The following is a 13717-nucleotide window of genomic DNA, read 5'->3' as shown; positions in this document are numbered from 1 at the left end:
TGCCCACCCTGGGCGTGGCCATGTTGCGACCAGAGCCACTCTAGCGCCTGAGGCAGAGGCCACAGAGCCATCCCCAGCGCCTGGGCCATCTTTGCTCCAATGGAGGCCCCGGCTGCGGGAGGGGAAGAGAGAGAGAGAGGAAGGCGCAGCGGAGGGGTGGAGAAGCAAATGGGCGCTTCTCCTGTGTGCCCTGGCCAGGAATCGAACCCGGGTCCAGCCGACGCTCTACCGCTGAGCCAACCAGCCAGGGCGTGTACTTGTAGACTTTGAAATATTTTTAGAGCTAGTTTAGATTTACAGAAAAATTGAGAAGACATTCCAGTTCCCATCCACCCATCATCCTTTCCCCTTGGTTATCTTACATTAGTGTGATACATTTGCTGTTCATGAAAACATACTGCTTGCCAGTGACTAGAAGCCCATTGCTTATTCAGAGTTCCTTAGTTTTATTTTAGACACTTTTATTGAGCATTTTCAAAGCATTCATCTTAGCTTTCACAGAAATGACTCTCATTTTTGTACCCATATTTAGTTTTCGTAATATTTAGTTATGAATTAACAGTAAGGACAACTGGCATAAATAGCTTTGGGAACAGACACAATTGATTCCTGCTAAGCATCCTAACTCAGTTTTGTTGGGGAGGAGCCTTGGAATGCTGGAGTGTGGGCTGTGGTCACTGCACGGTGTTTTATGGAGGAACTAAGCATCAAACGATTTGCTGAGTCTTACGGTGAAGATTGGATAAGTCAACCTGTATTTTGGAGATTTTTTTTAAATTTATTTTTTAATTGAATTTATTGGAGTACAGGTCAGATTTCTTTAGGTTTTTACAAAATATCCTTTTTCTTTTCCAGGATATACATTTCATTTAGTTGTCATCTCATTAGGCTTTCTTTGGCTGTGATAAGTCTTTGGACTTTCCTTGGTTTTGATGATGTGGACAGATTTGAGGAGTCCTAGACAAGTGTTTTGTTGGATGCCCCTCTTACTAGGATTATCTGATGTTTTTCTCATAATTGGGCTAAGGTTACAAGTTTTGGGGGAGGAAGACCACACAAGTAAGGTGCCATTTTCATCACATATAGTGGGTACATGCTATTGACCTGATCCAACACTGTTGATGTTGACCTTGATTACCTGGCGGGTTACATTTGTCAAGTTTTTCCACTGTAAAGTTTCTTGTCCCATTCCCACCCCCTTCCATGCTGGACTCCTTGGCAGGGTGTCTGCACAGCCTACACTTGAGTGGTAGGGAGTTGAATTTTGCTCTAGCTCCTTATGGGTGGAGTATCTCTAATAAATTATTTGTAATGTTTACAAGGGAGATTTATCTCTGCTGTTTATTCAATCATATCAGTATGAACTAATGGATTCCATATTTTATTTATATTCGGGGTTATAATCCAGTACTGCATTTTGTTGCTCAAATTGTTCTATCTTTGACTACAGAATTATTTCAGTTGCTTCTTGTGTCCAATGACGTAACCTCAATCAATGTAGGGTTTATTTTTCCCCCAGCAATTACTTTCTAGAAATTGGATTTTTTTTAAAACAAATGTTTTGCATTTGTTCTTAAGCCTTATTTTATAGATAAGGACCCTCTAATATGTAATATATTGACTTGTATTAACAACTAAATGATATTTGTTCTCAACAAGTAATACTTGAGTATGACAGTTCTTTTCTATTTAACAGGAATGAGGACAGAGGGGAAGAAACCCCGTCCTTCCTGCTCTTACTGTGCTCTTCACAGAAGAGCTTTATCCTGTTTGTGGCCAAGGGGTCCAGTTAACTTGGGTCTTTCTGCCTCAAAGTTTTCAGCTCTAATTCCTATATGGTGATAATACTTGTGATTCCACCTTCTAAGTGAGGAATGATTTGGTTCCTAGGAGTAAAATGATCACTGCTATTAACATTCTTAACTTGGAAAGCTCTATGGCAGTTCAGGTAATTCTACTTGCTTAGAGTTGAAGCCAGAGGAATGCATTTTCAGTTCTAACTTGGTGTGTGACTTCTGTACAATCACTGAAGATCGACTGCGGAAGGGGAACAAAACAAGGCTTCTTTTTGCTAATAAAACTGATAAGACAGAAATAGCTACATTTAATGGTATAGTTTGTAAAACTTGATACTTCATGTGTGAGAAGCATACTTATTAAAATGCTTTCACATTCTGTCATGCCTTAGCATGCCACACCATGGCAGGTTGTGCAATTGCTGATGGATGTGGGTGATTGCACCCCTGGAGGTACTGAGAAATTTCAGTTTTACTGAGAAATAGGCACAGAGGCTAGTTAACATGCCCAAGTTCTCACTGTTAGTCACGAGGACTTAGACCAGTGGGTCTCAAAGTGTGCGCCAGGGTGCACTGGTGAGCCCTAGAAGATTTCCAGGTGCGCCCTATGGTATTCCAGAGAAATATCTGCCTGTTGGGGCCCAAAACAGGGTTTTTGGAGTTTAGATTTTGGGGGGACAGGTGTGGGGAATTGGCTGTAAGGGACAGTCTGCCCAAACCCCCACCTCACTTGCCTGATTAGGTTGCAAAAGGCTGTTAAACTGTGGTGCTGGATTGTTTACACTACCCTCCATGTTCCCTGGAAAGACTGGAGGCAAGTTTCCTTTATCTTTTGTTTGGTGTAAAGTTAAGATGATATGTATGGAGGGTTTTTTTTGCAATCAACACAAGAGTAAAAAGAGAGGGATTCTTCACTGTATTGATGAGGAAATGAGAGTTTGCCTTTCAAATATATGCCCAAACATTGAAGAAATCGCTAGGACACATCAGGCTTATGTTTCTCATAAACACAAGAATGAAAAAACTTAACACATTTGAGCCGGGACCTGCCGAATTTACTAAATCTTACTAAGAATGTATCTATTATATAAAAAGATAACTTTTTTTTGCCTGACCTGTGGTGGCGCAGTGGATAAAGCGTCGACCTGGAACGCTGAGGTCGCTGGTTCGAAACCCTGGGCTTGCCCAGTCAAGGCACATATGGGAGTTGATGCTTCCTGCTCCTCCCCCCTCCCCCTTCTCTAAAATGAATAAATAAAACCTTTAAAAAAAAAAAGATAACTTTTTTAATTTTTTAACCCCTTTTTTATGAATTCTAAAAAGCATACTCAGAAAATGTAACATAAAAATGTTTTTTAATGTCAGAATAAATTTAGTTTTGTTGTATTTTGTTTAATTACCATAAAATGATTTTATTGGACTTTATATTTTTTTCTTTAATATTTGACTTATACATATTTCTCAGAAATTTGTATATAGTGTGCCACAATTATTTGTAGGATTTTAAATGTGCCCCGACTTCAAAAACTTTTGAGAACCACTGACTTAGACCATGGACTGACTTATCTAAAGGTAGCTACTCTGAGTTGGGAGTCAATGTAATAGGCTTTAGGGCTTACCAAGCCTGTCTTTGCCCTCCACTTCCGCCTCTGTAACTTTGGGCAAAGCAATTACCCTCTCCCACATCTTCCTTGTTTTGTGTTAAAATAGACACAGCACAGAATGAAGATGTCTGGAAAGAGCCTGTACGTGATCCCATCTAGGACCACCTTCCCTACTGTCTTCCCTGAGGCCTCAGCCATGTACAACCCCGGGGTACCATTGACTTTATTCCATACGAAGGTAGTACCCCCTGGAGTTGTTCAACTCAGAAGCCCTTGTTTACCCAACAAGCCCTCATTAAAAAAAATTTTTTTTTTAAAGTTTTATTTATTTTTTTAGAGAGGAGAGGGAGAGACAGAGAGAGAGAGAAGGGGGCGGGGAGGAGCTAGAAGCATCAACTCCCATATGTGCTTTGACCAGGCAAGCCCAGGGTTTCGAACCGGCAACCTCAGCATTTCCAGGTCGACACTTTATCCACGGCACCACCACAGGACAGGCGCTCTTTTTAAAATTTTTATCGATTTTAGAGAGAGGATTGAGAGAGAAAGGTGGGGAGAGGAACGGGAAGCATAGTAGTTGCTTCTCATTATGTGCCTTGACTGGGATTTCAAACCTGCGACCTCAGCATTCCAGGTCGACACTGGATCCACTGAGCCACTACAGGTCAGGCTACCCAACAAGCCTTCTTAATTGACGTGTTAGGTTTATGGAAGATCTGTGTCCAGTCGACTTATTCCTTGTTCTTTAGTCTTTGGCAATGGCAGTGACTTTGTGGTGCTTTCAACAGGCAAAACCACTCGATGGATCCCCCCTTTTTTTTTTTTTTTTTTTTTCATTTTTTCATTTTTCTGAAGCTGGAAACAGGGAGAGACAGTCAGACAGATTCCCGCATGCGCCCGACCGGGATCCACCCGGCACGCCCACCAGGGGCGACGCTCTGCCCACCAGGGGGCGATGCTCTGCCCATCCTGGGCGTCGCCATATTGCGACCAGAGCCACTCTAGCGCCTGAGGCAGAGGCCACAGAGCCATCCCCAGCGCCCGGGCCATCTCTGCTCCAATGGAGCCTTGGCTGCGGGAGGGGAAGAGAGAGACAGAGAGGAAAGTGCGGCGGAGGGGTGGAGAAGCAAATGGGCGCTTCTCCTGTGTGCCCTGGCCGGGAATCGAACCCGGGTCCTCCGCACACTAGGCCGACGCTCTACCGCTGAGCCAACCGGCCAGGGCAGATCCCCCCTTTTAACACCCAAAATGTCCAATTGGGGAGTCGTTAGGTTTTACATCTATTTAGTATAGGTATAATACTTGGTCTGTCTTGAATACCCCCCCCCCAAATATGGGAAAATGTTCATGCATCAAACTAGTGAGGTAGTTTTGTCAAAGACAGGACTATGATAGCTATATGTTTACTATAATCTGAGTTAAATGTAGTCATCATATGAGGTATACATTATCCTCACTTTTCAGATAAAAAATCAAGGCACAGTGAAGCTTAAGCAAGTTGTCCAAGGTTACCTGGCTAGTAAGGATGTTGTTGATGTTCAAACCCAAGCAGACTTGCTCTAAGAGCCCACAGGAATTATTATTGCTGGGGGCTGCAATAAACATGGGGGTACATATCTTCTTTTGAATCAGTGATTTGGTATTCTTAGGATATATTCTTAGGATATATTCCTAAACCTGGGATAGCTGGGTCAAAAGGCAGTTCCATTTTTAATTTTTTGAGGAAACCCCATACAGTCCTCCACAGTAGCTGCGTCAGTCTGCATTCCCACGAGCAGTGCAGGAGGGTTCCCTTTTCTCCACATCCTCGCCAGCACTTATTGTGTGTTGTTTTGTTGATGAGCGCCATTCTGACTGGGGTGAGATGGTATCTCATTGCGGTTTTAATTTGCATTTCTCTGATGATTAGTGACTTTTTTGGAGAAGTGTCTATTCAGGTCTTTTGCCCACTTATAAATATAAAATAGATTGTTTGTTTTGGTATTGAGTTGTATAAGTCCTTTCTAAATTTTGGATATTAACCACTTATCAGATATATCATTGACGAATATATTCTCCCATTCAGTGGGTTATCTCTTCAGTTTGTTGATGGTTTCCTTTGATGTGCAAAAACTTTTTAGTTTTATGTAATTAGATTTGTTTGTTTTTTTCTCTTGTTTTTCTTGCCCAAGGAGATATGTCACAAAAAATAGTGCCATGAGAAATGTGCAATATTTTACTGCCTATGTTTTCTTCTAGGATTTTTATGGTTTCAAATCTAATATTTGTCTTTAATCCATTTTGAGTTTATTCTTGTTTATAGTATAAGAAGTGTTCTATTTCTACTTTTTTTGCATGCATTTTTCCAATATTCCCAACACCATTTATTGAATAGACTATTTTTTCCTCATTTTATGTTTTTGCCTCCTTTGTCAAATATTACTTGACCATAAAGATGTGGGGTCTCTATTCTGTTTCATTGATCTATATATCTGTTCTTATGTCAGGACTATGCTGTTTTTTTTTGTTTGTTTGTTTGTTTTTTCATTTTTTCATTTTTCTGAAGCTGGAAACGGGGAGAGACAGTCAGACAGACTCCCGCATGCGCCTGACCGGGATCCACCCGGCACGCCCACCAGGGGCGATGCTCTGCCCACCAGGGGGCGATGCTCTGCCCATCCTGGGCGTCGCCATGTTGCGACCAGAGCCACTCTAGCGCCTGAGGCAGAGGCCACAGAGCCATCCCCAGCGCCCGGGCCATCTCTGCTCCAATGGAGCCTTGGCTGCGGGAGGGGAAGAGAGAGACAGAGAGGAAAGTGCGGCGGAGGGGTGGAGAAGCAAATGGGCGCTTCTCCTGTGTGCCCTGGCCGGGAATTGAACCCGGGTCCTCCGCACGCTAGGCCGACGCTCTACCGCTGAGCCAACCGGCCAGGGCCAGGACTATGCTGTTTTGATTACTATAGTCTTATAGTATAGTTTGATATCAGGTAGTATGATTCCTCCAACTTTATTTTTTCTTAAGATTTATGTGGCTATTCTGTGTATTTTGTGGTTCCATATAAATTTTTGGAATATTTGTTTACTTCTGTGAAATATGCCATTGGTATCTTGATAGGAATTGCATTGAATCTATAGATTGCTTTGGGTAGTATGGACATTTTAACGACGTTAATTTTTCCTATCTGTAAACACAGTATGTGCTTCTACTTGTGTCTTCTTCAATCACTCTCTTCAGTGTCTTATAATTTTCTGAGTACAGGTCTTTTACATCCTTGGTTAAATTTATTTCTATGTATTTTATTTTATTTTTGATGCAATTGTAAATGGGATTCCTTTTTAGTTTCCCTTTTTGATAGTTTATTATTGATGTATATAAATGCAACTGATTTCTGGATATTTATTTTGTATCCTACTACTTTTCTTGAATTCATTTATCAATTCTAGTAGATTTTGATGGTATCTTTAGGGCTCTCTATATACAGTATCATGTCATCTGCAAATAATGACAGTTTTACTTCTTTCTTTCCAATTTGGATGCCTTTTATTTCTTCTTCTTGTCTAATTGCTGGGGCTAGGGCTTCCAGCCATATGTTAATAAGTATGGTGAAAGTGGACATCCCTGTCTTGTTCCTGATCTTAAGGGAAATGCTTATAGTTATTGGTTCTGGGGTTCCCTCTGGCCCAGGCAGCTGATTCCTCAGCAGGGTGCAAGCTCTGGAGGGCAGGGCCAGAGGGAGCCCAGAGGGCATGGCTCTTCCTTTCCCCCAGGCTGCTGCCACATAGAGGGGCGTGCTCCACCCAAGGAAGATGGTATCTGCAGTGTGAGGGAGTGACTCAGCACAGGGATCCTGGCGGCTGTCCCTGCAGCTTTCTCCCCGGAGCCACAAACCCAGTCTCACCTCATGTGACTCTAGTCTGCTCTGCCCTCCCTCCTTTGGAGCCAAGGGTGAGATTGGCTGCAAATGAGATTTTGTGTACTGGCCCTTTAAGAAGGCACCTTTGTCTCTAGCAGATTTCCTCTCTCCATGGTGGACAGAATCTCTCCTGATTTTCACAGCCAGATGTTATGTGGGCGCCTCTTCCTGGCTCTGGTGCTCTGGGCTGGTCATCCTGATTTGGGGTCAAGACCCCACACTTCTCCAGAGGGAACCCCTGAAGCTGAGATATCCCTCTGGAACCTCAGCCACCCATGGGAGTGGGGCCAGCGCTTTTCACATCTCTGCCCTTCCTGCCACCCATGGGAGTGGGGTCAGCCCTTTCCACATCTCTGCCCTTCCTGCCAGTCTCAATGTGGTATCATCTGTAGATCCTTGGTTATAAGACTTCTCTTCAGCTGGTCTTCAGTTGGTTATTCAGGTTGCTTGCTCTATGTTTTAGCTGTAATTACAGTCTGGTCCTGGAAGGAGGTGAGTGTAACGTCCATCTGCTCCCCTGCCTTCTTGAATCCTCACCCCAAATCAGATTTTATACTCATGTGTCTCTTAACTCTCTTGGGAGTTAAATGCTTTCCATGGTGTTCGTCTCTAAAAAAGTAGGAGGTTTTTTTGGTCTTTTTTTTTTTTTTTTAACATCTTTACTAAGTATGGTAAATTTGTTACAATCAGTTGTAGTGGAATAATCCATTGCATGGCCTTGGATGGGAACACAGCCAACAAGAAAAGAGTGTTTTGCTAAGAGAATTGTTTTGTGACTTGAAGGCGGGTCACTGAAACAGGTCTATGTGACTGAGGGCAGTTGCTGGGCTTTTCTCAGTAAAACATTCTCATAAGATTTCTGTACTTTCCAAGGTTATCCCTTAAGATAAGGAGAGGAGCGTTGTGGGATCCATAGAAGCAATAGCAATTAATGCCTTCTGATATGTTGTTACTAAGCTATCTTGCAGGTGCACTCTATGTATCTTCAAGTAAAAGTTACTTTTGATGTTATGCCAATTTCTCAGTAAACAAGCTTTTTGAAGTCTTGTGAATAAAATTAGGACACTGCATGAACTCGGGGCCATTTGCCTGAGTGAGCGGTGGTCCTTTGCTAGTCCTTGATGATTTCGTCTGCTGATCTCTCTCTCTGCGCTCCCGACTCACAACAACAATCAATGAACTAACACTGATGCATTATTATTAACCAAGTCTATATTTTATTCATAGTTCTTTAGTTTCTACCTAATGTCCATTTTCTTTTCCAGAATCCCATCAAGGACACTACATTACATGTGGTTGTCTCTGTAGGCCCCTCCTGGCTATGATTTAGGCCAGGGGTCCCCAAACTTTTTACACAGGGGGCCAGTTCACAGTCCTTCAGACCGTTGGAGGGCCAGACTATAAAAAAAACAACTATGAACAAATCCCTATGCACACTGTACATATCTTATTTTAAAGTAAAAAAACAAAACGGGAACAAATACAATATTTAAAATAAAGAACAAGTAAATTTAAATCAACAAACTGACCAGTATTTCAATGGGAACTATGGGTTTGCTTTTGGCTAATGAGATGGTCAATGTGCTCCTCTCAGTGACCACCAATGAAAGAGGTGCTTCTTCCAGAAGTGCGGCGGGGGCCGGATAAATGGCCTCAGGGGGCCGTAGTTTGGGGACCCCTGATTTAGGCCCAGGTTGCTGCTTTGGCTGCGGTTCCTGACAGTCCCACTTGTCCGTGTTCCCCTGGGACTGAGCCTCCCAGGCAGAATAGCTGAGCTTGAGAGCTGAGGGCTGTCCACAGGCTTCACCCTTCCCAGCCAGTGCCTTGGCCAACATAACCCCCAAAGCCCGATTTCCTCACCTGTAAGTGGGTTGAGTATCTGCCTCATAGGGTTGTGAGGACCACATGAGAATCCTTGTGAAGTTCTTGTGGGTGTGCCTGCAACATAACAAATGCTTTGTTTTTATTTTTATCTTCATCTATCTTCTTTGCATCTTTCTCTTTTCTTTCTTTCCTCCAGCCTAAATTCCAAGGTACTAAGTGTCCTTTCCTGCTCGCTGCCAAGCCAGACCCAATTTCCCGAGATAAGAGCCCATTTCTAAAATAACTTTTCCTAAAAGTTATCTTAATGCCAGTCCACTGGTGCCTTGTTCTTTGCAGTGAGTGGGTACATTCTGTTTCACATCAAGACATGAACAATAGACATGTATTTATCCTCTTGTGGAGTATTGATTTTAAGAAGGAAATCAGATCCTGTCTGGGTAGCTCAGTTGGTTGGAGTGTTGCCCCTATAACTATTTAAGGACTAGGTCAGGCCAAAAAGGGATAATATATCTTAATGCCAATTTATTTGGGACCTTAAATGCATTTGCAAAATCCCAGGCCCTGGCCGGTTGGCTCAGCGGTAGAGCGTCGGCCTAGCATGCGGAGGACCCAGGTTCGATTCCCGGCCAGGGCACACAGGAGAAGCACTCATTTGCTTCTCCACCCCTCTGCCGCGCTTTCCTCTCTGTCTCTCCCTTCCCCTCTTGCAGCCAAGGCTCCATTGGAGCAAAGATGGCCCGGGCGCTGGGGATGGCTCTGTGGCCTCTGCCTCAGGCGCTAGAGTGGCTCTGGTTGCAACATGGCGACGCCCAGGATGGGCAGAGCATCGCCCCCAGGTGGGCAGAGCGTCGCCCCTGGTGGGCGTGCCGGGTGGATCCCGGTCGGGTGCATGCGGGAGTCTGTCTGACTGTCTCTCCCTGTTTCCAGCTTCAGAAAAATGAAAAAAAAAAAAATCCCTTCAAACCACCATCTAGGTTAATGTTTGACTGAATGCCTGGGGAAGGTGTTTGTACACCAGGGACTGGGAGTCTTGTGGGCCATTTAGGAATTCATCCTGTGACAGATTACTTAGGAAACATTTTCCAGTCTAGCGAAATGATCCTCAGAGGTGGTGGTACCAACTCCTAACGGATGCTTTGGAAATTTGGGGATGAATATTTTGTTGTTGTAATAATGGGAAAGAAGGGCAGCCGAGAAATGGGTTTGAAAGTGTAGCCCAGGTTGCAGGTCCAATCCCCAGTCAGAGCACGTAGTTACTCTGTCTCTAAAATAAGTTTTAAAAAATTTAAAAGAAAGGAGCCATATGACTTAAACTTGAAAGTATAACTCTCTAAGGACAGATGTTTTGAAAATGGAGAATTATAGAGTTGTTTGCTTTGGTTGACATTAAGGTATCTCTAGTCATTAGAAGACACAAACTTTAAATGTTCAGTATTTGGATATTTAAGTCCAATTGATTGGCTAACACCTGAATTCTCTATTTCACATTCAAACACACTGAATAACAGAAGACAAAACCTTTATTCAAAACTATACTCATTATATCCAGTAGGTGGCAGCATAGGAAAGCTTATGGCAATTGTGTGGCTAAATAGATTTGAACAAAGTTGAGGTAGGAAAGAAAAACACGGTGGCCCTTCTGGGCAAGATGGAGAAGTGTGATCGTACTCGGGCCGTCATTTGGCTCAATGTTTTGGACTAAACAGCCCTGATCTGGCTTGACCAGAGTCAACCTTGTGAATAACTTGTTGGGCTAGTCAAAATTTGTCCGGGTCCTATTTTATCATAAAAATAGAAAGAAACAAGCAGTAATAATTTCAAATCACAAGTTTATTAAGTGAATACTTCCCCTGCTGATGTTGAGCTAGATATGTTATTCCCAATACAGTTATGTGATATAATCAATTCACTGTCTAGTAAAACCTTGCTTTCACATTCATCTTAATATTAGAAAGGAGTGGAATTCATTGCATGATATTAAGTTATGTCAGTTTTTAGGAAAACATTTTCCTCAACATGTTAGTTTCACAACGTTCATTTTATTTTCAAGTAGTTTCCTGGAAACTGATACGACCTTTTTTTTTTTTTTTAATTTTTTTATTTATTCATTTTAGAGAGGAGAGGGAAAGACAGAGAGAGAGAAGGGGGGGAGGAGCTGGAAGCATCAACTCCCATATGTGCCTTGACCAGGCAAGCCCAGGGTTTCGAACCGGCGACCTCAGCATTTCCAGGTCGACGCTTTATCCACTGCGCCACCACAGGTCAGGCTGATACGACCTTTTTGTGGAGAGTCCTGGGTTTGGTCCTGATGTTGACATAATTGAGTGACATTAATTCCCTTTTCCTTTTTTTCAGTTTTAAAAAGTAAAGGAATTAAGTAGACTTGAAGCTCGCTCAAGTTCCTTCTATCTCTATGAGGTTAAGACGGTGCAAGAATACAGAGAAGTTCAGAAAGTTATGTGCAGCCTTTTCAGTGACAGGAGGGCCCACTGGACGTTCAAAAGCTGTAATAAAATGCAGCACAACCCCTCATTGTGTGAGGTGGCCTTTCACCAGGCGGCCCCATCATTACGACAAAAAAATATTCACCCACGAATTTCCAAAACATCCATTAGAGGTTGCCCCCCCCCCCAGGATCACTGAGCTAGACTGGAGAATGTTTCCTAGGCAATTTGTCACGGGCCAAACTCCTAAATGGCCCCCAAGACTCCCAGTCCCTGGTGTACAAACACCTTCCCCCAGGCACTCAGTCAAACACTAATCTAGATGCTGCTTTGAAGGGATTTTTGCAGCTGTATTTAAGGACCCAAATAAATTGGCATTAAGATAGATTGTTCTCAGTTGGCCTGACCTCATCCTTACATGGGACAAGGCTTGCCTGTCAAAGGCATGTGGGCGCTCTCCACGAGTCAAGGTCAGGCCCCAGCTGACAGTGAGGACAGGAGGACCCAAGCTCTAGAGCTGCAGGAACCGAATCGGGCCAACAACCTGAGTGACTTGGAAGCAGATTCTTCCCCACGGCCTCCAGACAGACACACAGCCAGCACCTTGATTTCAGCCTTGATTTTCACCTCGGAAGAGACCACCCAGTCTTGCCATGCTAGACTTCTGCTCTACAGAGTTATGTGCGAAGAAATGGGTGTCGATTTAAGCCTCGAAGCTTGTGGTGATTTGTTAGGCAGCGATAGAGAACTCCCACATGATCTGATAGAGCAATGCACCGTATTCTTATCATCGTATATCAGCTGCACAGTTGGTGTCCCCAGCACTGACCACTGCGGCTGCGCGGGGGAGAAATCACGTTCCTTCTTCTCAGTCCCTTGCGCTCCCCACCTCCCCGAGTAGGAGGGTGTGAAGACAGCACTGAAGTTCCGGGAATGGACAGCCCCCCTTATTTCACATCCTCCTGGGGATGTTCAAGGTCACTCAGGGTCGCTGGGCCAGCCCTGAGTGTTGGTCTCAGGCACACACAACTCTGCTTATGCTTTTCATCACGAGGCAGCGCGCTGGAGGAACAGAAACAGGAAAGGTGGTGTGGGAGCTTAATCACTTACTAAACTCTGACCTGCACATTGTACTCATCGCCCCGGAAGGTCTCATAAATCCAGTCTGTGTGAATATGACTGAACAGACAATGTCCTTAAAATGCACAGTCCTGAAAATTCACATTGTCCAGGCCTCTAGGTCTGACCTGCCGCATACTTCTCTGCTCTCTCTGGGACCGTTTCTCCTAGGGCTCCTTCCTCCTCCCATTCTGCTTGGAAATGTCACCCATAGAGCCACTTCTTTCTGGAAGCTTCCCTCTTTGATTCCTTTTGAAAACTTGGAAGCCACATTTGAGAGTTTTTGAATTATTGTAACATTTAAAATCCATAAAATCTTCTTTGAAATAATACCAGTTGGCTGAGACCAGCGGCCTGGCTTCCCCACCTCACGTGCCTTTGTTTTCTTCTGTGGTGCAGCCTGGGCCACGCCTCCTCTAAAGACACACGGTGGCGGTATGGAGGCTGTAAGTTCATTACACGTGTGCAAAGCTGAGTCATTTTATCATTTTAACATGGAGTCTCATCTGCTAGTTTTGAGCCATCATAAAAGGGGCCCTAAAATTATCTATCATCTATCTATCTATCTATCTATCTATCTATCTATCTATCTATCCTAATTTTCTTCCTAATCTTTTCTTCTCCTTACATTTCTTCCCCACCTTCTTTCTTGTGTTCCCTGTGTGGGCCCCTAGAATCTTGGCAGCCACGGACAGGTAGGGTTCAACAATCTAATGCTTATTCCAGATGTGAAGGAGAGAGTTAAGGTATAAGTATTAGTAATCTCCCTCTACATCGCTTATTTACATGTTGGTCTCCTGGCTAGAGAGAGAACTTCTGGCAAATAGGGGCCTGACTTTATTGTTATAGCTCCAGCAATGACCTCAGGATCTGGCACAGAACAGAGAGTTATAATGGTTGGCAAAATTAATGAATGAGAAGATGCTGTCTCTTCGGAAATAACAAAATAATAGTAAGTGTAAATTTTTTAAAAGAAACTAAACAGCTACCTAGGTAATAATCTATGCACTTTAATGTACTCTGCAGATATCTTTGCATTT

At 43.5% G+C, this 13717-nt stretch overlaps 1 non-coding gene across 1 annotated transcript; it reads right to left on the bottom strand.

Annotated features, from left to right (window-relative positions):
- Nucleotides 1–4545: 4545 nt before the first annotated feature.
- TRNAT-AGU (transfer RNA threonine (anticodon AGU)) lies at nucleotides 4546–4621 on the bottom strand. The gene has a single exon. It is a non-coding gene; the product is annotated as a tRNA-Thr (tRNA).
- Nucleotides 4622–13717: the final 9096 nt, after the last annotated feature.

Source organism: Saccopteryx bilineata, chromosome 5 (assembly GCF_036850765.1).
Source record: "Saccopteryx bilineata isolate mSacBil1 chromosome 5, mSacBil1_pri_phased_curated, whole genome shotgun sequence".
Lineage (NCBI taxonomy): Eukaryota > Metazoa > Chordata > Mammalia > Chiroptera > Emballonuridae > Saccopteryx > Saccopteryx bilineata.
Note: the sequence above shows the minus strand (reverse complement) of the source record. Positions and strands in the feature narration are given on the sequence as shown.